The sequence below is a fragment of the Pseudophryne corroboree genome, chromosome 4, assembly GCF_028390025.1.
Source record: "Pseudophryne corroboree isolate aPseCor3 chromosome 4, aPseCor3.hap2, whole genome shotgun sequence".
In the NCBI taxonomy this organism is placed as follows: domain Eukaryota; kingdom Metazoa; phylum Chordata; class Amphibia; order Anura; family Myobatrachidae; genus Pseudophryne; species Pseudophryne corroboree.
Window position 1 is genome coordinate 633,549,321 of NC_086447.1, and position 26,294 is coordinate 633,575,614.

General features: G+C 38.9%; 13 non-coding genes across 13 annotated transcripts; all 13 read left to right on the forward strand.

Moving 5' to 3' along the window:
• The first annotated feature begins 2,653 nt into the window (after window positions 1-2,653).
• TRNAI-UAU (transfer RNA isoleucine (anticodon UAU)) lies at window positions 2,654-2,746 on the forward strand. Its single transcript is given in 2 exon segments — window positions 2,654-2,691; window positions 2,711-2,746. It is a non-coding gene; the product is annotated as a tRNA-Ile (tRNA).
• Window positions 2,747-10,419: 7,673 nt separating this feature from the next.
• Window positions 10,420-10,512, forward strand: TRNAK-UUU (transfer RNA lysine (anticodon UUU)). The gene is given in 2 exon segments: window positions 10,420-10,457; window positions 10,477-10,512. It is a non-coding gene; the product is annotated as a tRNA-Lys (tRNA).
• Window positions 10,513-11,334: 822 nt separating this feature from the next.
• Window positions 11,335-11,427, forward strand: TRNAI-UAU (transfer RNA isoleucine (anticodon UAU)). Its single transcript is given in 2 exon segments — window positions 11,335-11,372; window positions 11,392-11,427. It is a non-coding gene; the product is annotated as a tRNA-Ile (tRNA).
• A 1,714-nt stretch (window positions 11,428-13,141) lies between these two features.
• On the forward strand, window positions 13,142-13,234 carry TRNAI-UAU (transfer RNA isoleucine (anticodon UAU)). Its single transcript is given in 2 exon segments — window positions 13,142-13,179; window positions 13,199-13,234. It is a non-coding gene; the product is annotated as a tRNA-Ile (tRNA).
• Window positions 13,235-15,850: 2,616 nt separating this feature from the next.
• On the forward strand, window positions 15,851-15,943 carry TRNAI-UAU (transfer RNA isoleucine (anticodon UAU)). The gene is given in 2 exon segments: window positions 15,851-15,888; window positions 15,908-15,943. It is a non-coding gene; the product is annotated as a tRNA-Ile (tRNA).
• An 804-nt stretch (window positions 15,944-16,747) lies between these two features.
• On the forward strand, window positions 16,748-16,840 carry TRNAI-UAU (transfer RNA isoleucine (anticodon UAU)). The gene is given in 2 exon segments: window positions 16,748-16,785; window positions 16,805-16,840. It is a non-coding gene; the product is annotated as a tRNA-Ile (tRNA).
• An 814-nt stretch (window positions 16,841-17,654) lies between these two features.
• On the forward strand, window positions 17,655-17,747 carry TRNAI-UAU (transfer RNA isoleucine (anticodon UAU)). Its single transcript is given in 2 exon segments — window positions 17,655-17,692; window positions 17,712-17,747. It is a non-coding gene; the product is annotated as a tRNA-Ile (tRNA).
• Window positions 17,748-19,464: 1,717 nt separating this feature from the next.
• On the forward strand, window positions 19,465-19,557 carry TRNAI-UAU (transfer RNA isoleucine (anticodon UAU)). The gene is given in 2 exon segments: window positions 19,465-19,502; window positions 19,522-19,557. It is a non-coding gene; the product is annotated as a tRNA-Ile (tRNA).
• An 804-nt stretch (window positions 19,558-20,361) lies between these two features.
• TRNAI-UAU (transfer RNA isoleucine (anticodon UAU)) lies at window positions 20,362-20,454 on the forward strand. Its single transcript is given in 2 exon segments — window positions 20,362-20,399; window positions 20,419-20,454. It is a non-coding gene; the product is annotated as a tRNA-Ile (tRNA).
• An 814-nt stretch (window positions 20,455-21,268) lies between these two features.
• Window positions 21,269-21,361, forward strand: TRNAI-UAU (transfer RNA isoleucine (anticodon UAU)). The gene is given in 2 exon segments: window positions 21,269-21,306; window positions 21,326-21,361. It is a non-coding gene; the product is annotated as a tRNA-Ile (tRNA).
• A 1,717-nt stretch (window positions 21,362-23,078) lies between these two features.
• On the forward strand, window positions 23,079-23,171 carry TRNAI-UAU (transfer RNA isoleucine (anticodon UAU)). The gene is given in 2 exon segments: window positions 23,079-23,116; window positions 23,136-23,171. It is a non-coding gene; the product is annotated as a tRNA-Ile (tRNA).
• An 813-nt stretch (window positions 23,172-23,984) lies between these two features.
• On the forward strand, window positions 23,985-24,077 carry TRNAI-UAU (transfer RNA isoleucine (anticodon UAU)). Its single transcript is given in 2 exon segments — window positions 23,985-24,022; window positions 24,042-24,077. It is a non-coding gene; the product is annotated as a tRNA-Ile (tRNA).
• An 804-nt stretch (window positions 24,078-24,881) lies between these two features.
• On the forward strand, window positions 24,882-24,974 carry TRNAI-UAU (transfer RNA isoleucine (anticodon UAU)). Its single transcript is given in 2 exon segments — window positions 24,882-24,919; window positions 24,939-24,974. It is a non-coding gene; the product is annotated as a tRNA-Ile (tRNA).
• Window positions 24,975-26,294: the final 1,320 nt, after the last annotated feature.

Consider the following 26,294-nt stretch of genomic DNA (forward strand, 5'->3'; position numbering starts at 1 on the left):
TCTGTTGAGCAATACCGAGGTTATGAGTTCAAGCCTCACCAGGAGTATCTTTGTGTACTGTTTTTTTCCTTTTCTTATGTCATTAGTCATTGATTATAAACTGCTACCTTAATATTTAATATGATATTACAAAGGATGGAAGAAAGAAAGAAAAAACACAAACATGATTGTGCATTTAACTTGTCAGCACACATCTGCTTTGGTTCAAATGCACTGCATATCTTCCTTCAGTCAGCCAACAAAACAGCAATGGAAAAGATTAACATACTGTTGGTAAAGCAGTTGCATCAAATTGATTTTCTGCAATATAGCATGATAATCCATACTGACAGCTCTGGATAGTACCAGCACATTTCTTGCTGGACTTGGTAATGCAAAGAACACAGTAAACAGCTTCACTTTTTCCTCAAAAATAAATAATTGACTATTAAAAACCTAATAGTCTTAAATAAGAACATCAGTAAGCACCACTGGCATAATGGATAAGTCACTGCCCTCCTAAGACAGGGGGTCCAAGTTCCATATGGGGTGGAAGTCATTACAGCAAGTGTCTCATCACTAGAGTTGATATTTTATCCTTGCTTCAACTGTAAAACAGTCTTGCAGTGTTTAGCTTGCAAAAAATGACCACAGAAGCTAAAATATGACATTTATTATGATAACATTGTTGTTGTTTGTTTTAAACCTTTTCTATCACGGTGGACAGCTTATTCAAGTGCCATCTGGCATGCATGTTCCTTTGTTGCTCATCATTCATCACCAAAAATGATTTTCTTTTTCAATTCTTATGACTGTACTGATTGCATTGAATAAAATCCACATCTAGCATAACCAACGAATGTGGCAAAGCACTCCAGTGGCGCAATTGGTCAGCGCGCGGTACTTATAAAACAGTATCTGTTGAGCAATGCCGAGGTTGTGAGTTCAAGCCTTACCTGGAGCATCTTTGTATACTGTTTTTTTTCCTTTTCTTATGTCATTAGTCATTGATTATAAACTGGTAGCCTTAATATTTAATATGATATTACAAAGGATGGAAGAAAGAAAGAAAACACACAAACATGATTGTGCATTTAAGTTGTCAGCACACATCTGCTTTGGTTCAAATGCACTGCATATCTTCCTTCAGTCAGCCAACAAAACAGCAATGGAAAAGAATAACATACTGTTGGTAAAGCAGTTGCATCAAATTGATTTTCTGCAATATAGCATGATAATCCATACTGACAGCTCTGGATAGTACCAGCACATTTCTCGCTGGACTTGGTAATGCAAAGAACACAGTAAATAGCTTCACTTTTTCCTCAAAAATAAATAATTGACTATTATAAACCTAACAGTCTTAAATAAGGACATCAGTAAGCACCACTGGCATAATGGATAAGGCACTGTTCTCCTAAGCCAGTGTTTGTGGGTTTAAGTCCCGTCTGAGTTGGAAGTCATTACAGCAAGTGTCTCATCACTTGAGTTGATATTTTATCCTTGCTTCAACTGTAAAACAGTCTTGCAGTGTTTAGCTTGTAAAAAATGACCACAGAAGCTAAAATATGACATTAATTATGATAACATTGTTGTTGTTGTTTTTTAAACCTTTTCTATCACCGTGGACAGCTTATTCAAGTGCCATCTGGCATGCATGTTTCTTTGTTGCTCATCATTCATCACCAAAAATGATTTTCTTTTTCAATTCTTATGACTGTACTGATTGTATTGAATAAAATCCGCATCTAGCATAACCAATCAATGCTGCAAAGTGCTCCAGTGGCGCAATTAGTCAGTGTACGGTACTTATAAGACAGTATCTGTTGAGCAATGCCGAGGTTGTGAGTTCAAGCCTCACCTGGAGCATCTTTGTATACTGTTTTTTTTTTCCTGTTCTTATGTCATTAGTCATTGATTATAAACTGCTACCTTAATATTTAATATGATATTACAAAGGATGGAAGAAATAAAGAAAACACACAAACATGATTGTGCTTTTAAGTTGTCAGCACACATCTGCTTTGGTTCAAATGCACTGCATATCTTCCTTCAGTCAGCCAACATAACAGCAATGGAAAAGATTAACATACTGTTGGTAAAGCAGTTGCATCAAATTGATTTTCTGCAATATAGCATGATAATCCATACTGACAGCTCTGAATAGTACCAGCACATTTCTTGCTGGACTTGGTAATGCAAAGAACACAGTAAACAGCTTCACTTTTTCCTCAAAAATAAATAATTGACTATTAAAAACCTAACAGTTTTAAATAAGAACATCAGTAAGCACCACTGGCATAATGGATAAGTCACTGCCCTCCTAAGACAGGGGTCCAAGTTCCATATGGGGTGGAAGTCATTACAGCAAGTGTCTCATCACTAGAATTGATATTTTATCCTTGCTTCGACTGTAAAACAGTCTTGCAGTGTTTAGCTTGCAAAAAATGACCACAGAAGCTAAAATATGACATTTATTATGATAACATTGTTGTTGTTTTTTTTAAACATTTTCTATCACCGTGGACATCTTATTTAAGTACCATCTGGCATGCATGTTCCTTTGTTGCTCATCATTTATCACCAAAAATGATTTTCTTTTTCAATTCTTATGACTGTACTGATTGCATTGAATAAAATCCACATCTAGCATAACCAATCAATGTTGCAAAGCGCTCCAGTGGCGCAGTTGGTCAGCGCGCGGTAATTATAAGACAGTATCTGTTGAACAATGCCGAGGTTGTGAGTTCAAGCCTCACCTGGAGCATCTTTGTATACTGATTTTTTTCCTTTTCTTATGTCATTAGTCATTGATTATAAACTTGTAGCCTTAATATTTAATATGATATTACAAAGGATGGAAGAAAGAAAGAAAACACACAAACATGATTGTGCATTTAAGTTGTCAGCACACATCTGCTTTGGTTCAAATGCACTGCATATCTTCCTTCAGTCAGCCAACAAAACAGCAATGGAAAAGAATAACATACTGTTGGTAAAGCAGTTGCATCAAATTGATTTTCTGCAATATAGCATGATAATCCATACTAGAGATAAGCGCCTGAAATTTTTCGGGTTTTGTGTTTTGGTTTTGGGTTCGGTTCCGCGGCCGTGTTTTGGGTTCGAACGCGTTTTGGCAAAACCTCACCGAATTATTTTTGTCGGATTCGGGTGTGTTTTGGATTCGGGTGTTTTTTTCCAAAAACACTAAAAAACAGCTTAAATCATAGAATTTGGGGGTCATTTTGATCCCAAAGTATTATTAACCTCAAAAACCATAATTTACACTCATTTTCAGTCTATTCTGAATACCTCACACCTCACAATATTATTTTTAGTCCTAAAATTTGCACCGAGGTCGCTGTGTGAGTAAGATAAGCGACCCTAGTGGCCGACACAAACACCGGGCCCATCTAGGAGTGGCACTGCAGTGTCACGCAGGATGTCCCTTCCAAAAAACCCTCCCCAAACAGCACATGACGCAAAGAAAAAAAGAGGCGCAATGAGGTAGCTGTGTGAGTAAGATTAGCGACCCTAGTGGCCGACACAAACACCGGGCCCATCTAGGAGTGGCACTGCAGTGTCACGCAGGATGGCCCTTCCAAAAAACCCTCCCCAAACAGCACATGACGCAAAGAAAAAAAGAGGCGCAATGAGGTAGCTGACTGTGTGAGTAAGATTAGCGACCCTAGTGGCCGACACAAACACCGGGCACATCTAGGAGTGGCACTGCAGTGTCACGCAGGATGTCCCTTCCAAAAAACCCTCCCCAAACAGCACATGACGCAAAGAAAAAAAGAGGCGCAATGAGGTAGCTGTGTGAGTAAGATTAGCGACCCTAGTGGCAGACACAAACACCGGGCACATCTAGGAGTGGCACTGCAGTGTCACGCAGGATGTCCCTTCCAAAAAACCCTCCCCAAACAGCACATGACGCAAAGAAAAAAAGAGGCGCAATGAGGTAGCTGTGTGAGTAAGATTAGCGACCCTAGTGGCCGACACAAACACCGGGCCCATCTAGGAGTGGCACTGCAGTGTCACGCAGGATGTCCCTTCCAAAAAACCCTCCCCAATCAGCACATGATGCAAAGAAAAAGAAAAGAAAAAAGAGGTGCAAGATGGAATTATCCTTGGGCCCTCCCACCCACCCTTATGTTGTATAAACAAAACAGGACATGCACACTTTAACCAACCCATCATTTCAGTGACAGGGTCTGCCACACGACTGTGACTGATATGACGGGTTGGTTTGGACCCCCCCCAAAAAAGAAGCAATTAATCTCTCCTTGCACAAACTGGCTCTACAGAGGCAAGATGTCCACCTCATCTTCACCCTCCGATATATCACCGTGTACATCCCCCTCCTCACAGATTATCAATTCGTCCCCACTGGAATCCACCATCTCAGCTCCCTGTGTACTTTGTGGAGGCAATTGCTGCTGGTCAATGTCTCCGCGGAGGAATTGATTATAATTCATTTTAATGAACATCATCTTCTCCACATTTTCTGGATGTAACCTCGTACGCCGATTGCTGACAAGGTGAGCGGCGGCACTAAACACTCTTTCGGAGTACACACTTGTGGGAGGGCAACTTAGGTAGAATAAAGCCAGTTTGTGCAAGGGCCTCCAAATTGCCTCTTTTTCCTGCCAGTATAAGTACGGACTGTGTGACGTGCCTACTTGGATGCGGTCACTCATATAATCCTCCACCATTCTATCAATGTTGAGAGAATCATATGTAGTGACAGTAGACGACATGTCCGTAATCGTTGTCAGGTCCTTCAGTCCGGACCAGATGTCAGCATCAGCAGTCGCTCCAGACTGCCCTGCATCACCGCCAGCGGGTGGGCTCGGAATTCTGAGCCTTTTCCTCGCACCCCCAGTTGCGGGAGAATGTGAAGGAGGAGATGTTGACAGGTCGCGTTCCGCTTGACTTGACAATTTTGTCACCAGCAGGTCTTTCAACCCCAGCAGACCTGTGTCTGCCGGAAAGAGAGATCCAAGGTAGGCTTTAAATCTAGGATCGAGCACGGTGGCCAAAATGTAGTGCTCTGATTTCAACAGATTGACCACCCGTGAATCCTTGTTAAGCGAATTAAGGGCTGCATCCACAAGTCCCACATGCCTAGCGGAATCGCTCCGTGTTAGCTCCTCCTTCAATGCCTCCAGCTTCTTCTGCAAAAGCCTGATGAGGGGAATGACCTGACTCAGGCTGGCAGTGTCTGAACTGACTTCACGTGTGGCAAGTTCAAAGGGCATCAGAACCTTGCACAACGTTGAAATCATTCTCCACTGCACTTGAGACAGGTGCATTCCACCTACTATATCGTGCTCAATTGTATAGGCTTGAATGGCCTTTTGCTGCTCCTCCAACCTCTGAAGCATATAGAGGGTTGAATTCCACCTCGTTACCACTTCTTGCTTCAGATGATGGCAGGGCAGGTTCAGTAGTTTTTGGTGGTGCTCCAGTTTTCTGTACGTGGTGCCTGTACGCCGAAAGTGTCCCGCAATTCTTCTGGCCACCGACAGCATCTCTTGCACGCCCCTGTCGTTTTTTAAAAAATTCTGCACCACCAAATTCAAGGTATGTGCAAAACATAGGACGTGCTGGAATTGGCCCAGATTTAATGCACACACAATATTGCTGGCGTTGTCCGATGCCACAAATCCACAGGAGAGTCCAATTGGGGTAAGCCATTCCGCGATGATCTTCCTCAGTTGCCGTAAGAGGTTTTCAGCTGTGTGCGTATTCTGGAAAGCGGTGATACAAAGCATAGCCTGCCTAGGAAAGAGTTGGCGTTTGCGAGATGCTGCTACTGGTGCCGCCGCTGCTGTTCTTGCGGCGGGAGTCCATACATCTACCCAGTGGGCTGTCACAGTCATATAGTCCTGACCCTGCCCTGCTCCACTTGTCCACATGTCCGTGGTTAAGTGGACATTGGGTACAGCTGCATTTTTTAGGACACTGGTGACTCTTTTTCTGAGGTCTGTGTACATTTTCGGTATCGCCTGCCTAGAGAAATGGAACCTAGATGGTATTTGGTACCGGGGACACAGTACCTCCAACAAGTCTCTAGTTGGCTCTGCAGTAATGATGGATACCGGAACCACGTTTCTCACCACCCAGGATGCCAAGGCCTCAGTTATCCGCTTTGCAGTAGGATGACTGCTGTGATATTTCATCTTCCTCGCAAAGGACTGTTGAACAGTCAATTGCTTACTGGAAGTAGTACAAGTGGGCTTACGACTTCCCCTCTGGGATGACCATCGACTCCCAGCGGCAACAACAGCAGCGCCAGCAGCAGTAGGCGTTACACGCAAGGATGCATCGGAGGAATCCCAGGCAGGAGAGGACTCGTCAGACTTGCCAGTGACATGGCCTGCAGGACTATTGGCATTCCTGGGGAAGGAGGAAATTGACACTGAGGGAGTTGGTGGGGTGGTTTGCGTGAGCTTGGTTACAAGAGGAAGGGATTTACTGGTCAGTGGACTGCTTCCGCTGTCACCCAAAGTTTTTGAACTTGTCACTGACTTATTATGAATGCGCTGCAGGTGACGTATAAGGGAGGATGTTCCGAGGTGGTTAACGTCCTTACCCCTACTTATTACAGCTTGACAAAGGGAACACACGGCTTGACACCTGTTGTCCGCATTTCTGGTGAAATACCTCCACACCGAAGAGCTGATTTTTTTGGTATTTTCACCTGGCATGTCAACGGCCATATTCCTCCCACGGACAACAGGTGTCTCCCCGGGTGCCTGACTTAAACAAACCACCTCACCATCAGAATCCTCCTGGTCAATTTCCTCCCCAGCGCCAGCAACACCCATATCCTCCTCATCCTGGTGTACTTCAACACTGACATCTTCAATCTGACTATCAGGAACTGGACTGCGGGTGCTCCTTCCAGCACTTGCAGGGGGCGTGCAAATGGTGGAAGGCGCATGCTCTTCACGTCCAGTGTTGGGAAGGTCAGGCATCGCAACCGACACAATTGGACTCTCCTTGTGGATTTGGGATTTCAAAGAACGCACAGTTCTTTGCGGTGCTTTTGCCAGCTTGAGTCTTTTCAGTTTTCTAGCGAGAGGCTGAGTGCTTCCATCCTCATGTGAAGCTGAACCACTAGCCATGAACATAGGCCAGGGCCTCAGCCGTTCCTTGCCACTCCGTGTGGTAAATGGCATATTGGCAAGTTTACGCTTCTCCTCCGACAATTTTATTTTAGGTTTTGGAGTCCTTTTTTTTCTGATATTTGGTGTTTTGGATTTGACATGCTCTGTACTATGACATTGGGCATCGGCCTTGGCAGACGACGTTGCTGGCATTTCATCGTCTCGGCCATGACTAGTGGCAGCAGCTTCAGCACGAGGTGGAAGTGGATCTTGATCTTCCCTAATTTTGGAACCTCAACTTTTTTGTTCTCCATATTTTATAGGCAGAACTAAAAGGCACCTCAGGTAAACAATGGAGATGGATGGATTGGATACTAGTATACAATTATGGACGGACTGCCACGGTTAGGTGGTATAAAAAAACCACGGTTAGGTGGTATATAATACAATTATGGATGGACGGACTGCCTGCCGAGTGCCGACACAGAGGTAGCCACAGCCGTGAACTACCGCACTGTACACTGGTTGATAAAGAGATAGTAGTATACTCGTAACAACTAGTATGACGACGGTATAAAGAATGAAAAAAAAACCACGGTTAGGTGGTATATATTATAATACAATTATGGTTGGACGGACTGCCTGCCGAGTGCCGACACAGAGGTAGCCACAGCCGTGAACTACCGCACTGTACACTGGTTGATAAAGAGATAGTAGTATACTCGTAACAACTAGTATGACGACGGTATAAAGAATGAAAAAAAAACCACGGTTAGGTGGTATATATTATAATACAATTATGGTTGGACGGACTGCCTGCCGAGTGCCGACACAGAGGTAGCCACAGCCGTGAACTACCGCACTGTACACTGGTTGATAAAGAGATAGTAGTATACTCGTAACAACTAGTATGACGACGGTATAAAGAATGAAAAAAAAACCACGGTTAGGTGGTATATATTATAATACAATTATGGATGGACGGACTGCCTGCCGAGTGCCGACACAGAGGTAGCCACAGCCGTGAACTACCGCACTGTACACTGGTTGATAAAGAGATAGTAGTATACTCGTAACAACTAGTATGACGACGGTATAAAGAATGAAAAAAAAACCACGGTTAGGTGGTATATATTATAATACAATTATGGTTGGACGGACTGCCTGCCGAGTGCCGACACAGAGGTAGCCACAGCCGTGAACTACCGCACTGTACACTGGTTGATAAAGAGATAGTAGTATACTCGTAACAACTAGTATGACGACGGTATAAAGAATGAAAAAAAAAACACGGTTAGGTGGTATATAATACAATTATGGTTGGACGGACTGCCTGCCGAGTGCCGACACAGAGGTAGCCACAGCCGTGAACTACCGCACTGTACACTGGTTGATAAAGAGATAGTAGTATACTCGTAACAACTAGTATGACGACGGTATAAAGAATGAAAAAAAAACCACGGTTAGGTGGTATATATTATAATACAATTATGGTTGGACGGACTGCCTGCCGAGTGCCGACACAGAGGTAGCCACAGCCGTGAACTACCGCACTGTACACTGGTTGATAAAGAGATAGTAGTATACTCGTAACAACTAGTATGACGACGGTATAAAGAATGAAAAAAAAACCACGGTTAGGTGGTATATATTATAATACAATTATGGATGGACGGACTGCCTGCCGAGTGCCGACACAGAGGTAGCCACAGCCGTGAACTACCGCACTGTACACTGGTTGATAAAGAGATAGTAGTATACTCATAACAACTAGTATGACGACGGTATAAAGAATGAAAAAAAAACCACGGTTAGGTGGTATATAATACAATTATGGTTGGACGGACTGCCTGCCGAGTGCCGACACAGAGGTAGCCACAGCCGTGAACTACCGCACTGTACACTGGTTGATAAAGAGATAGTAGTATACTCGTAACAACTAGTATGACGACGGTATAAAGAATGAAAAAAAAACCACGGTTAGGTGGTATATATTATAATACAATTATGGATGGACGGACTGCCTGCCGAGTGCCGACACAGAGGTAGCCACAGCCGTGACCTACCGCACTGTACTGTGTCTGCTGCTAATATAGACTGGTTGATAAAGAGATAGTATACAATACTACTAATATACTGGTGGTCAGGCACTGGTCACCACTAGTCACACTGGCAGTGGCACTCCTGCAGCAAAAGTGTGCACTGTTTAATTTTAATATAATATTATTTATCATGTACTCCTGGCTCCTGCTATAACAACCTGCAGTGCTCCCCAGTCTCCCCCACAATTATAAGCTTTATATACAATACATTGATGTGCAGCACACTGGGCTGAGCAGTGCACACAGACTGAGTCACTGTGTGACTGTGTATCGTTTTTTTCAGGCAGAGAACGGATATATTAAATAAAACAAACAACTGCACTGTCTCTGGTGGTCACTGGTCACTGTGGTCGTCAGTCACTAAACTCTGTCTGCACTCTCTTCTAATCTACAGTATCACAGCAATCTCTCTCTCTCTCTTCTAAATCTAATCTAAATGGAGAGGACGCCAGCCACGTCCTCTCCCTATCAATCTCAATGCACGTGTGAAAATGGCGGCGACGCGCGGCTCCTTATATAGAATCCGAGTCTCGCGAGAATCCGACAGCGTCATGATGACGTTCGGGCGCGCTCGGGTTAACCGAGCAAGGCGGGAAGATCCGAGTCGCTCGGACCCGTGAAAAAAAAAGTGAAGTTCGTGCGGGTTCGGATTCAAAGAAACCGAACCCGCTCATCTCTAATCCATACTGACAGCTCTGGATAGAACCAGCACATTTCTTGCTGGACTTGGTAATGCAAAGAACACAGTAAACAGCTTCAATTTTTTTTCAAAAATAAATAATTGACTATTAAAAACCTATCAGTCTTAAATAAGGACATCAGTAAGCACCACTGGCATAATGGATAAGGCACTGTACTCCTAATCCAGTGGTTGTGGGTTTTAAGTCCCGTCTGAGTTGGAAGTCATTACAGCAAGTGTCTCATCACTAGAGTTGATATTTTATCCTTGCTTCAACTGTAAAAATGTCTTGCAGTGTTTAGCTTGTAAAAAATGACCACAGAAGCTAAAATATGACATTAATTATGATAACATTGTTGTTGTTGTTTTTTAAACCTTTTCTATCACCGTGGACAGCTTATTCAAGTGCTTCTAGCATGCATGTTCCTTTGTTGCTCATCATTCATCACCAAAAAGGATTTTCATTTTCAATTCTTATGACTGTACTGATTGTATTGAATAAAATCCACATCTACTGTAGCATAACCAATTAACGCTGCAAAGTGCTCCAGTGGCGCAATTGGTCAGCGCGCGGTACTTTTAAGACAGTATCTGTTGAGCAATGCCGAGGTTGTGAGTTCAAGCCTCACCTGGAGCATCTTTGTGTACTGTTTTTTTCCTTTTCTTATGTCATTAGTCATTGATTATAAACTGCTACCTTAATATTTAATATGATATTACAAAGGATGGAAGAAAGAAAGAAAAAACACAAACATGATTGTGCATTTAACTTGTCAGCACACATCTGCTTTGGTTCAAATGCACTGCATATCTTCCTTCAGTCAGCCATCAAAACAGCAATGGAAAAGAATAACATACTGTTGGTAAAGCAGTTGCATCAAATTGATTTTCTGCAATATAGCATGATAATCCATACTGACAGATCTGGATAGTACCAGCACATTTCTTGCTGGACTTGGTAATGCAAAGAACACAGTAAACAGCTTCACTTTTTCCTCAAAAATAAATAATTGACTATTAAAAACCTAACAGTCTTAAATAAGGACATCAGTAAGCACCACTGGCATAATGGATAAGGCACTGTTCTCCTAAGCCAGTGGTTGTGGGTTTAAGTCCCGTCTGAGTTGGAAGTCATTACAGCAAGTGTCTCATCACTTGAGTTGATATTTTATCCTTGCTTCAACTGTAAAACAGTCTTGCAGTGTTTAGCTTGTAAAAAATGACCACAGAAGCTAAAATATGACATTAATTATGATAACATTGTTGTTGTTGTTGTTGTTGTTGTTTTTTAAACCTTTTCTATCACAGTGGACAGCTTATTCAAGTGCCATCTGGCATGCATGTTCCTTTGTTGCTCATCATTCATCACCAAAAATGATTTTCTTTTTCAATTCTTATGACTGTACTGATTGCATTGAATAAAATCCACATCTAGCATAACCAATCAATGTTGCAAAGCGCTCCAGTGGCGCAATTGGTCAGCGCGCGGTACTTATAAAACAGTATCTGTTGAGCAATGCCGAGGTTGTTAGTTCAAGCCTTACCTGGAGCATCTTTGTATACTGTTTTTTTTCCTTTTCTTATGTCATTAGTCATTGATTATAAACTGGTAGCCTTAATATTTAATATGATCTTACAAAGGATGGAAGAAAGAAAGAAAACACACAAACATGATTGTGCATTTAAGTTGTCAGCACACATCTGTTTTGGTTCAAATGCACTGCATATCTTCCTTCAGTCAGCCAACAAAACAGCAATGGAAAAGAATAACATACTGTTGGTAAAGCAGTTGCATCAAATTGATTTTCTGCAATATAGCATGATAATCCATACTGACAGCTCTGGATAGTACCAGCACATTTCTTGCTGGACTTGGTAATGCAAAGAACACAGTAAACAGCTTCACTTTTTCCTCAAAAATAAATAATTGACTATTATAAACCTAACAGTCTTAAATAAGGACATCAGTAAGCACCACTGGCATAATGGATAAGGCACTGTTCTCCTAAGCCAGTGGTTGTGGGTTTAAGTCCCGTCTGAGTTGGAAGTCATTACAGCAAGTGTCTCATCACTTGAGTTGATATTTTATCCTTGCTTCAACTGTAAAACAGTCTTGCAGTGTTTAGCTTGTAAAAAATGACCACAGAAGCTAAAATATGACATTAATTATGATAACATTGTTGTTGTTGTTTTTTAAACCTTTTCTATCACAGTGGACAGCTTATTCAAGTGCCATCTGGCATGCATGTTCCTTTGTTGCTCATCATTTATCACCAAAAATTATTTCTTTTTCAATTCTTATGACTGTACTGATTGTATTGAATAAAATCCACATCTAGCATAACCAATTAATGCTGCAAAGTGCTCCAGTGGCGCAATTGGTCAGCGTGCGGTACTTATAAGACAGTATCTGTTGAGCAATGCCGAGGTTGTGAGTTCAAGCCTCACCTAGAGCAGCTTTGTATAGTTTTTTTTTTCCTTTTTTTATGTCATTAGTCATTGATTTTAAACTGCTACCTTAATATTTAATATGATATTACAAAGGATGGAAGAAAGAAAGAAAACACACAAACATGATTGTGCATTTAAGTTGTCAGCACACATCTGTTTTGGTTCAAATGCACTGCATATCTTCCTTCAGTCAGCCAACAAAACAGCAATGGAAAAGATTAACATACTGTTGGTAAAGCAGTTGCATCAAATTGATTTTCTGCAATATAGCATGATAATCCATACTGACAGCTCTGGATAGTAATAGCACATTTCTTGCTGGACTTGGTAATGCAAAGAACACAGTAAACAGCTTCACTTTTTTTCAAAAATAAATAATTGACTATTAAAAACCTATCAGTCTTAAATAAGGACATCAGTAAGCACCACTGGCATAATGGATAAGGCACTGTTCTCCTAAGCCAGTGGTTGTGGGTTTAAGTCCCGTCTGAGTTGGAAGTCATTACAGCAAGTGTCTCATCACTTGAGTTGATATTTTATCCTTGCTTCAACTGTAAAAATGTCTTGCAGTGTTTAGCTTGTAAAAAATGACCACAGAAGCTAAAATATGACATTAATTATGATAACATTGTTGTTGTTGTTTTTTAAACCTTTTCTATTACAGTGGACAGCTTATTCAAGTGCCATCTGGCATGCATGTTCCTTTGTTGCTCATCATTTATCACCAAAAATTATTTTCTTTTTCAATTCTTATGACTGTACTGATTGTATTGAATAAAATCCACATCTAGCATAACCAATTAATGCTGCAAAGTGCTCCAGTGGCGCAATTGGTCAGCGCGCGGTACTTATAAGACAGTATCTGTTGAGCAATGCCGAGGTTGTGAGTTCAAGCCTTACCTGGAGCAGCTTTGTATACTGTATTTTTTTTTCCTTTTCTTATGTCATTAGTCATTGATTATAAACTGCTACCTTAATATTTAATATGATATTACAAAGGATGGAAGAAAGAAAGAAAAAACACAAACATGATTGTGCATTTAAGTTGTCAGCACACATCTGCTTTGGTTCAAATGCACTGCATATCTTCCTTCAGTCAGCCAACATAACAGCAATGGAAAAGATTAACATACTGTTGGTAAAGCAGTTGCATCAAATTGATTTTCTGCAATATAGCATGATAATCCATACTGACAGCTCTGAATAGTACCAGCACATTTCTTGCTGGACTTGGTAATGCAAAGAACACAGTAAACAGCTTCACTTTTTCCTCAAAAATAAATAATTGACTATTAAAAACCTAACAGTCTTAAATAAGAACATCAGTAAGCACCACTGGCATAATGGATAAGTCACTGCCCTCCTAAGACAGGGGTCCAAGTTCCATATGGGGTGGAATTCATTACAGCAAGTGTCTCATCACTAGAATTGATATTTTATCCTTGCTTCGACTGTAAAACAGTCTTGCAGTGTTTAGCTTGCAAAAAATGACCACAGAAGCTAAAATATGACATTTATTATGATAACATTGTTGTTGTTTTTTTTAAACATTTTCTATCACCGTGGACATCTTATTTAAGTACCATCTGGCATGCATGTTCCTTTGTTGCTCATCATTTATCACCAAAAATGATTTTCTTTTTCAATTATTATGACTGTACTGATTGCATTGAATAAAATCCACATCTAGCATAACCAATCAATGTTGCAAAGCACTCCAGTGGCGCAATTGGTCAGCGCGCGGTACTTATAAGACAGTATCTGTTGAGCAATGCCAAGGTTGTGAGTTCAAGCCTCACCTGGAGCATCTTTGTATACTGATTTTTTTCCTTTTCTTATGTCATTAGTCATTGATTATAAACTTGTAGCCTTAATATTTAATATGATATTACAAAGGATGGAAGAAAGAAAGAAAACACACAAACATGATTGTGCATTTAAGTTGTCAGCACACATCTGCTTTGGTTCAAATGCACTGCATATCTTCCTTCAGTCAGCCAACAAAACAGCAATGGAAAAGATTAACATACTGTTGGTAAAGCAGTTGCATCAAATTGATTTTCTGCAATATAGCATGATAATCCATACTGACAGCTCTGGATAGTAATAGCACATTTCTTGCTGGACTTGGTAATGCAAAGAACACAGTAAACAGCTTCACTTTTTTCAAAAATAAATAATTGACTATTAAAAACCTATCAGTCTTAAATAAGGACATCAGTAAGCACCACTGGCATAATGGATAAGGCACTGTTCTCCTAAGCCAGTGGTTGTGGGTTTAAGTCCTGTCTGAGTTGGAAGTCATTACAGCAAGTGTCTCATCACTTGAGTTGATATTTTATCCTTGCTTCAACTGTAAAACAGTCTTGCGGTGTTTAGCTTGTAAAAAATGACCACAGAAGCTAAAATATGACATTAATTATGATAACATTGTTGTTGTTGTTTTTTAAACCTTTTCTATCACCGTGGACAGCTTATTCAAGTGCCATCTGGCATGCATGTTTCTTTGTTGCTCATCATTCATCACCAAAAATGATTTTCTTTTTCAATTCTTATGACTGTACTGATTGTATTGAATAAAATCCACATCTAGCATAACCAATTAACGCTGCAAAGTGCTCCAGTGGCGCAATTGGTCAGCGCGCGGTTCTTATAAGACAGTATCTGTTGAGCAATGCCGAGGTTGTGAGTTCAAGCCTTACCTGGAGCATCTTTGTATACTGTTTTTTTTCCTTTTCTTATGTCGTTAGTCATTGATTATAAACTGGTAGCCTTAATATTTAATATGATCTTACAAAGGATGGAAAAAAGAAAGAAAGAAAACACACAAACATGATTGTGCATTTAAGTTGTCAGCACACATCTGCTTTGGTTCAAATGCACTGCATATCTTCCTTCAGTCAGCCAACAAAACAGCAATGGAAAAGATTAACATACTGTTGGTAAAGCAGTTGCATCAAATTGATTTTCTGCAATATAGCATGATAATCCATACTGACAGCTCTGGATAGTAATAGCACATTTCTTGCTGGACTTGGTAATGCAAAGAACACAGTAAACAGCTTCACTTTTTTTCAAAAATAAATAATTGACTATTAAAAACCTATCAGTCTTAAATAAGGACATCAGTAAGCACCACTGGCATAATGGATAAGGCACTGTTCTCCTAAGCCAGTGGTTGTGGGTTTAAGTCCCGTCTGAGTTGGAAGTCATTACAGCAAGTGTCTCATCACTTGAGTTGATATTTTATCCTTGCTTCAACTGTAAAAATGTCTTGCAGTGTTTAGCTTGTAAAAAATGACCACAGAAGCTAAAATATGACATTAATTATGCTAACATTGTTGTTGTTGTTTTTTAAACCTTTTCTATCACCGTGGACAGCTTATTCAAGTGCTTCTAGCATGCATGTTCCTTTGTTGCTCATCATTCATCACCAAAAATGATTTTCATTTTCAATTCTTATGACTGTACTGATTGTATTGAATAAAATCCACATCTAGCATAACCAACTAACGCTGCAAAGTGCTCCAGTGGCGCAATTGGTCAGCGTGCGGTACTTATAAGACAGTATCTGTTGAGCAATGCCGAGGTTGTGAGTTCAAGCCTCACCTGGAGCATCTTTGTATACTGTTTTTTTCCTTTTCTTATGTCATTAGTCATTGATTATAAACTGCTACCTTAATATTTAATATGATATTACAAAGGATGGAAGAAAGAAAGAAAAAACACAAACATGATTGTGCATTTAACTTGTCAGCACACATCTGCTTTGGTTCAAATGCACTGCATATCTTCCTTCAGTCAGCCAACAAAACAGCAATGGAAAAGATTAACATACTGTTGGTAAAGCAGTTGCATCAAATTGATTTTCTGCAATATAGCATGATAATCCATACTGACAGCTCTGGATAGTACCAGCACATTTCTTGCTGGACTTGGTAATGCAAAGAACACAGTAAACAGCTTCACTTTTTCCTCAAAAATAAATAATTGACTATTAAAAACCTAATAGTCTTAAATAAGAACATCAGTAAGCACCACTGGCATAATGGATAAGTCACTGCCCTCCTAAGACAGGGGGTCCAAGTTCCATATGGGGTGGAAGTCATTACAGCAAGTGTCTCATCACTAGAGTTGATATTTTATCCTTGCTTCAACTGTAGAACAGTCTTGCAGTGTTTAGCTTGCAAAAAATGACCACAGAAGCTAAAATATGACATTTATTATGATAATATTGTTGTTGTTTTTTTTTAAACCTTTTCTATCACAGTGGACAGCTTATTCAAGTGCCATCTGGCATGCATGTTCCTTTGTTGCTCATCATTCATCACCAAAAATTATTTTCTTTTTCAATTCTTATGACTGTACTGATTGCATTGAATAAAATCCACATCTAGCATAACCAATCAATGTTGCAAAGTGCTCCAGTGGCGCAATTGGTCAGCGCGCGGTACTTATAAGACAGTATCTGTTGAGCAATGCCGAGGTTGTGAGTTCAAGCCTCATCTGGAGCATCTTTGTGTACTGTTTTTTTCCTTTTCTTATGTCATTAGTCATTGATTATAAACTGCTACCTTAATATTTAATATGATATTACAAAGGATGGAAGAAAGAAAGAAAAAACACAAACATGATTGTGCATTTAACTTGTCAGCACACATCTGCTTTGGTTCAAAATAATGCACTGCATATCTTCCTTCAGTCAGCCATCAAAACAGCAATGGAAAAGAATAACATACTGTTGGTAAAGCAGTTGCATCAAATTGATTTTCTGCAATATAGCATGATAATCCATACTGACAGCTCTGGATAGTACCAGCACATTTCTTGCTGGACTTGGTAATGCAAAGAACACAGTAAACAGCTTCACTTTTTCCTCAAAAATAAATAATTGACTATTAAAAACCTAACAGTCTTAATTAAGGACATCAGTAAGCACCACTGGCATAATGGATAAGGCACTGTTCTCCTAAGCCAGTGGTTGTGGGTTTAAGTCCCGTCTGAGTTGGAAGTCATTACAGCAAGTGTCTCATCACTTGAGTTGATATTTTATCCTTGCTTCAACTGTAAAACAGTCTTGCAGTGTTTAGCTTGTAAAAAATGACCACAGAAGCTAAAATATGACATTAATTATGATAACATTGTTGTTGTTGTTTTTTAAACCTTTTCTATCACAGTGGACAGCTTATTCAAGTGCCATCTGGCATGCATGTTCCTTTGTTGCTCATCATTCATCACCAAAAATGATTTTCTTTTTCAATTCTTATGACTGTACTGATTGCATTGAATAAAATCCACATCTAGCATAACGAATCAATGTTGCAAAGCGCTCCAGTGGCGCAATTGGTCAGCGCGCGGTACTTATAAAACAGTATCTGTTGAGCAATGCCGAGGTTGTGAGTTCAAGCCTTACCTGGAGCATCTTTGTATATTGTTTTTTTTCCTTTTCTTATGTCATTAGTCATTGATTATAAACTGGTAGCCTTAATATTTAATATGATCTTACAAAGGATGGAAGAAAGAAAGAAAACACACAAACATGATTGTGCATTTAAGTTGTCAGCACACATCTGCTTTGGTTCAAATGCACTGCATATCTTCCTTCAGTCAGCCAACAAAACAGCAATGGAAAAGATTAACATACTGTTGGTAAAGCAGTTGCATCAAATTGATTTTCTGCAATATAGCATGATAATCCATACTGACAGCTCTGGATAGTAATAGCACATTTCTTGCTGGACTTGGTAATGCAAAGAACACAGTAAACAGCTTCACTTTTTTCAAAAATAAATAATTGACTATTAAAAACCTATCAGTCTTAAATAAGGACATCAGTAAGCACCACTGGCATAATGGATAAGGCACTGTTCTCCTAAGCCAGTGGTTGTGGGTTTAAGTCCTGTCTGAGTTGGAAGTCATTACAGCAAGTGTCTCATCACTTGAGTTGATATTTTATCCTTGCTTCAACTGTAAAACAGTCTTGCGGTGTTTAGCTTGTAAAAAATGACCACAGAAGCTAAAATATGACATTAATTATGATAACATTGTTGTTGTTGTTTTTTAAACCTTTTCTATCACCGTGGACAGCTTATTCAAGTGCCATCTGGCATGCATGTTTCTTTGTTGCTCATCATTCATCACCAAAAATGATTTTCTTTTTCAATTCTTATGACTGTACTGATTGTATTGAATAAAATCCACATCTAGCATAACCAATTAACGCTGCAAAGTGCTCCAGTGGCGCAATTGGTCAGCGCGCGGTTCTTATAAGACAGTATCTGTTGAGCAATGCCGAGGTTGTGAGTTCAAGCCTTACCTGGAGCATCTTTGTATACTGTTTTTTTTCCTTTTCTTATGTCGTTAGTCATTGATTATAAACTGGTAGCCTTAATATTTAATATGATCTTACAAAGGATGGAAAAAAGAAAGAAAGAAAACACACAAACATGATTGTGCATTTAAGTTGTCAGCACACATCTGCTTTGGTTCAAATGCACTGCATATCTTCCTTCAGTCAGCCAACAAAACAGCAATGGAAAAGATTAACATACTGTTGGTAAAGCAGTTGCATCAAATTGATTTTCTGCAATATAGCATGATAATCCATACTGACAGCTCTGGATAGTAGTAGCACATTTCTTGCTGGACTTGGTAATGCAAAGAACACAGTAAACAGCTTCACTTTTTTTCAAAAATAAATAATTGACTATTAAAAACCTATCAGTCTTAAATAAGGACATCAGTAAGCACCACTGGCATAATGGATAAGGCACTGTTCTCCTAAGCCAGTGGTTGTGGGTTTAAGTCCCGTCTGAGTTGGAAGTCATTACAGCAAGTGTCTCATCACTTGAGTTGATATTTTATCCTTGCTTCAACTGTAAAAATGTCTTGCAGTGTTTAGCTTGTAAAAAATGACCACAGAAGCTAAAATATGACATTAATTATGCTAACATTGTTGTTGTTGTTTTTTAAACCTTTTCTATCACCGTGGACAGCTTATTCAAGTGCTTCTAGCATGCATGTTCCTTTGTTGCTCATCATTCATCACCAAAAATGATTTTCATTTTCAATTCTTATGACTGTACTGATTGTATTGAATAAAATCCACATCTAGCATAACCAACTAACGCTGCAAAGTGCTCCAGTGGCGCAATTGGTCAGCGTGCGGTACTTATAAGACAGTATCTGTTGAGCAATGCCGAGGTTGTGAGTTCAAGCCTCACCTGGAGCATCTTTGTATACTGTTTTTTTCCTTTTCTTATGTCATTAGTCATTGATTATAAACTGCTACCTTAATATTTAATATGATATTACAAAGGATGGAAGAAAGAAAGAAAAAACACAAACATGATTGTGCATTTAACTTGTCAGCACACATCTGCTTTGGTTCAAATGCACTGCATATCTTCCTTCAGTCAGCCAACAAAACAGCAATGGAAAAGATTAACATACTGTTGGTAAAGCAGTTGCATCAAATTGATTTTCTGCAATATAGCATGATAATCCATACTGACAGCTCTGGATAGTACCAGCACATTTCTTGCTGGACTTGGTAATGCAAAGAACACAGTAAACAGCTTCACTTTTTCCTCAAAAATAAATAATTGACTATTAAAAACCTAATAGTCTTAAATAAGAACATCAGTAAGCACCACTGGCATAATGGATAAGTCACTGCCCTCCTAAGACAGGGGGTCCAAGTTCCATATGGGGTGGAAGTCATTACAGCAAGTGTCTCATCACTAGAGTTGATATTTTATCCTTGCTTCAACTGTAGAACAGTCTTGCAGTGTTTAGCTTGCAAAAAATGACCACAGAAGCTAAAATATGACATTTATTATGATAATATTGTTGTTGTTTTTTTTTAAACCTTTTCTATCACAGTGGACAGCTTATTCAAGTGCCATCTGGCATGCATGTTCCTTTGTTGCTCATCATTCATCACCAAAAATTATTTTCTTTTTCAATTCTTATGACTGTACTGATTGCATTGAATAAAATCCACATCTAGCATAACCAATCAATGTTGCAAAGTGCTCCAGTGGCGCAATTGGTCAGCGCGCGGTACTTATAAGACAGTATCTGTTGAGCAATGCCGAGGTTGTGAGTTCAAGCCTCATCTGGAGCATCTTTGTGTACTGTTTTTTTCCTTTTCTTATGTCATTAGTCATTGATTATAAACTGCTACCTTAATATTTAATATGATATTACAAAGGATGGAAGAAAGAAAGAAAAAACACAAACATGATTGTGCATTTAACTTGTCAGCACACATCTGCTTTGGTTCAAAATAATGCACTGCATATCTTCCTTCAGTCAGCCATCAAAACAGCAATGGAAAAGAATAACATACTGTTGGTAAAGCAGTTGCATCAAATTGATTTTCTGCAATATAGCATGATAATCCATACTGACAGCTCTGGATAGTACCAGCACATTTCTTGCTGGACTTGGTAATGCAAAGAACACAGTAAACAGCTTCACTTTTTCCTCAAAAATAAATAATTGACTATTAAAAACCTAACAGTCTTAATTAAGGACATCAGTAAGCACCACTGGCATAATGGATAAGGCACTGTTCTCCTAAGCCAGTGGTTGTGGGTTTAAGTCCCGTCTGAGTTGGAAGTCATTACAGCAAGTGTCTCATCACTTGAGTTGATATTTTATCCTTGCTTCAACTGTAAAACAGTCTTGCAGTGTTTAGCTTGTAAAAAATGACCACAGAAGCTAAAATATGACATTAATTATGATAACATTGTTGTTGTTGTTTTTTAAACCTTTTCTATCACAGTGGACAGCTTATTCAAGTGCCATCTGGCATACATGTTCCTTTGTTGCTCATCATTCATCACCAAAAATGATTTTCTTTTTCAATTCTTATGACTGTACTGATTGCATTGAATAAAATCCACATCTAGCATAACCAATCAATGTTGCAAAGCGCTCCAGTGGCGCAATTGGTCAGCGCGCGGTACTTATAAAACAGTATCTGTTGAGCAATGCCGAGGTTGTGAGTTCAAGCCTTACCTGGAGCATCTTTGTATATTGTTTTTTTTCCTTTTCTTATGTCATTAGTCATTGATTATAAACTGGTAGCCTTAATATTTAATATGATCTTACAAAGGATGGAAGAAAGAAAGAAAACACACAAACATGATTGTGCATTTAAGTTGTCAGCACACATCTGCTTTGGTTCAAATGCACTGCATATCTTCCTTCAGTCAGCCAACAAAACAGCAATGGAAAAGATTAACATACTGTTGGTAAAGCAGTTGCATCAAATTGATTTTCTGCAATATAGCATGATAATCCATACTGACTGCTCTGGATAGTAATAGCACATTTCTTGCTGGACTTGGTAATGCAAAGAACACAGTAAACAGCTTCACTTTTTTTCAAAAATAAATAATTGACTATTAAAAACCTATCAGTCTTAAATAAGGACATCAGTAAGCACCACTGGCATAATGGATAAGGCACTGTTCTCCTAAGCCAGTGGTTGTGGGTTTAAGTCCCGTCTGAGTTGGAAGTCATTACAGCAAGTGTCTCATCACTTGAGTTGATATTTTATCCTTGCTTCAACTGTAAAAATGTCTTGCAGTGTTTAGCTTGTAAAAAATGACCACAGAAGCTAAAATATGACATTAATTATGCTAACATTGTTGTTGTTGTTGTTTTTTAAACCTTTTCTATCACCGTGGACAGCTTATTCAAGTGCCATCTGGCATGCATGTTTCTTTGTTGCTCATCATTCATCACCAAAAATGATTTTCTTTTTCAATTCTTATGACTGTACTGATTGTATTGAATAAAATCCACATCTAGCATAACCAATTAACGCTGCAAAGTGCTCCAGTGGCGCAATTGGTCAGCACGCGGTTCTTATAAGACAGTATCTGTTGAGCAATGCCGAGGTTGTGAGTTCAAGCCTCACCTGGAGCATCTTTGTGTACTGTTTTTTTCCTTTTCTTATGTCATTAGTCATTGATTATAAACTGCTACCTTAATATTTAATATGATATTACAAAGGATGGAAGAAAGAAAGAAAAAACACAAACATGATTGTGCATTTAACTTGTCAGCACACATCTGCTTTGGTTCAAATGCACTGCATATCTTCCTTCAGTCAGCCATCAAAACAGCAATGGAAAAGAATAACATACTGTTGGTAAAGCAGTTGCATCAAATTGATTTTCTGCAATATAGCATGATAATCCATACTGACAGCTCTGAATAGTACCAGCACATTTCTTGCTGGACTTGGTAATGCAAAGAACACAGTAAACAGCTTCACTTTTTCCTCAAAAATAAATAATTGACTATTAAAAACCTAACAGTCTTAAATAAGGACATCAGTAAGCACCACTGGCATAATGGATAAGGCACTGTTCTCCTAAGCCAGTGGTTGTGGGTTTAAGTCCCGTCTGAGTTGGAATTCATTACAGCAAGTGTCTCATCACTTGAGTTGATATTTTATCCTTGCTTCAACTGTAAAACAGTCTTGCAGTGTTTAACTTGTAAAAAATGACCACAGAAGCTAAAATATGACATTAATTATGATAACATTGTTGTTGTTGTTTTTTAAACCTTTTCTATCACAGTGGACAGCTTATTCAAGTGCCATCTGGCATGCATGTTCCTTTGTTGCTCATCATTCATCACCAAAAATGATTTTCTTTTTCAATTCTTATGACTGTACTGATTGCATTGAATAAAATCCACATCTAGCATAACCAATCAATGTTGCAAAGCGCTCCAGTGGCGCAATTGGTCAGCGCGCGGTACTTATAAAACAGTATCTGTTGAGCAATGCCGAGGTTGTAAGTTCAAGCCTTACCTGGAGCATCTTTGTATACTGTTTTTTTTCCTTTTCTTATGTCATTAGTCATTGATTATAAACTGGTAGCCTTAATATTTAATATGATCTTACAAAGGATGGAAGAAAGAAAGAAAGAAAACACACAAACATGATTGTGCATTTAAGTTGTCAGCACACATCTGCTTTGGTTCAAATGCACTGCATATCTTCCTTCAGTTAGCCAACAAAACTGCAATGGAAAAGATTAACATACTGTTGGTAAAGCAGTTGCATCAAATTGATTTTCTGCAATATAGCATGATAATCCATACTGACAGCTCTGGATAGTAATAGCACATTTCTTGCTGGACTTGGTAATGCAAAGAACACAGTAAACAGCTTCACTTTTTTTCAAAAATAAATAATTGACTATTAAAAACCTATCAGTCTTAAATAAGGACATCAGTAAGCACCACTGGCATATGGATAAGGCACTGTTCTCCTAAGCCAGTGGTTGTGGGTTTAAGTCCCGTCTGAGTTGGAAGTCATTACAGCAAGTGTCTCATCACTTGAGTTGATATTTTATCCTTGCTTCAACTGTAAAAATGTCTTGCAGTGTTTAGCTTGTAAAAAATGACCACAGAAGCTAAAATATGACATTAATTATGCTAACATTGTTGTTGTTGTTTTTTAAACCTTTTCTATCACCGTGGACAGCTTATTCAAGTGCTTCTAGCATGCATGTTCCTTTGTTGCTCATCATTCATCACCAAAAATGATTTTCATTTTCAATTCTTATGACTGTACTGATTGTATTGAATAAAATCCACATCTAGCATAACCAACTAACGCTGCAAAGTGCTCCAGTGGCGCAATTGGTCAGCGCGCGGTACTTATAAGACAGTATCTGTTGAGCAATGCCGAGGTTGTGAGTTCAAGCCTCACCTGGAACATCTTTGTATACTGTTTTTTTCCTTTTCTTATGTCATTAGTCATTGATTATAAACTGCTACCTTAATATTTAATATGATATTACAAAGGATGGAAGAAAGAAAGAAAAAACACAAACATGATTGTGCATTTAACTTGTCAGCACACATCTGCTTTGGTTCAAATGCACTGCATATCTTCCTTCAGTCAGCCAACAAAACAGCAATGGAAAAGATTAACATACTGTTGGTAAAGCAGTTGCATCAAATTGATTTTCTGCAATATAGCATGATAATCCATACTGACAGCTCTGGATAGTACCAGCACATTTCTTGCTGGACTTGGTAATGCAAAGAACACAGTAAACAGCTTCACTTTTTCCTCAAAAATAAATAATTGACTATTAAAAACCTAATAGTCTTAAATAAGAACATCAGTAAGCACCACTGGCATAATGGATAAGTCACTGCCCTCCTAAGACAGGGGGTCCAAGTTCCATATGGGGTGGAAGTCATTACAGCAAGTGTCTCATCACTAGAGTTGATATTTTATCCTTGCTTCAACTGTAGAACAGTCTTGCAGTGTTTAGCTTGCAAAAAATGACCACAGAAGCTAAAATATGACATTTATTATGATAATATTGTTGTTGTTTTTTTTTAAACCTTTTCTATCACAGTGGACAGCTTATTCAAGTGCCATCTGGCATGCATGTTCCTTTGTTGCTCATCATTCATCACCAAAAATGATTTTCTTTTTCAATTCTTATGACTGTACTGATTGCATTGAATAAAATCCACATCTAGCATAACCAATCAATGTTGCAAAGTGCTCCAGTGGCGCAATTGGTCAGCGCGCGGTACTTATAAGACAGTATCTGTTGAGCAATGCCGAGGTTGTGAGTTCAAGCCTCACCTGGAGCATCTTTGTGTACTGTTTTTTCCTTTTCTTATGTCATTAGTCATTGATTATAAACTGCTACCTTAATATTTAATATGATATTACAAAGGATGGAAGAAAGAAAGAAAAAACACAAACATGATTGTGCATTTAACTTGTCAGCACACATCTGCTTTGGTTCAAAATAATGCACTGCATATCTTCCTTCAGTCAGCCATCAAAACAGCAATGGAAAAGAATAACATACTGTTGGTAAAGCAGTTGCATCAAATAGATTTTATGCAATATAGCATGATAATCCATACTGACAGCTCTGGATAGTACCAGCACATTTCTTGCTGGACTTGGTAATGCAAAGAACACAGTAAACAGCTTCACTTTTTCCTCAAAAATAAATAATTGACTATTAAAAACCTAACAGTCTTAATTAAGGACATCAGTAAGCACCACTGGCATAATGGATAAGGCACTGTTCTCCTAAGCCAGTGGTTGTGGGTTTAAGTCCCGTCTGAGTTGGAAGTCATTACAGCAAGTGTCTCATCACTTGAGTTGATATTTTATCCTTGCTTCAACTGTAAAACAGTCTTGCAGTGTTTAGCTTGTAAAAAATGACCACAGAAGCTAAAATATGACATTAATTATGATAACATTGTTGTTGTTGTTTTTTAAACCTTTTCTATCACAGTGGACAGCTTATTCAAGTGCCATCTGGCATGCATGTTCCTTTGTTGCTCATCATTCATCACCAAAAATGATTTTCTTTTTCAATTCTTATGACTGTACTGATTGCATTGAATAAAATCCACATCTAGCATAACCAATCAATGTTGCAAAGCGCTCCAGTGGCGCAATTGGTCAGCGCGCGGTACTTATAAAACAGTATCTGTTGAGCAATGCCAAGGTTGTGAGTTCAAGCCTTACCTGGAGCATCTTTGTATATTGTTTTTTTTCCTTTTCTTATGTCATTAGTCATTGATTATAAACTGGTAGCCTTAATATTTAATATGATCTTACAAAGGATGGAAGAAAGAAAGAAAACACACAAACATGATTGTGCATTTAAGTTGTCAGCACACATCTGCTTTGGTTCAAATGCACTGCATATCTTCCTTCAGTCAGCCAACAAAACAGCAATGGAAAAGATTAACATACTGTTGGTAAAGCAGTTGCATCAAATTGATTTTCTGCAATATAGCATGATAATCCATACTGACTGCTCTGGATAGTAATAGCACATTTCTTGCTGGACTTGGTAATGCAAAGAACACAGTAAACAGCTTCACTTTTTTTCAAAAATAAATAATTGACTATTAAAAACCTATCAGTCTTAAATAAGGACATCA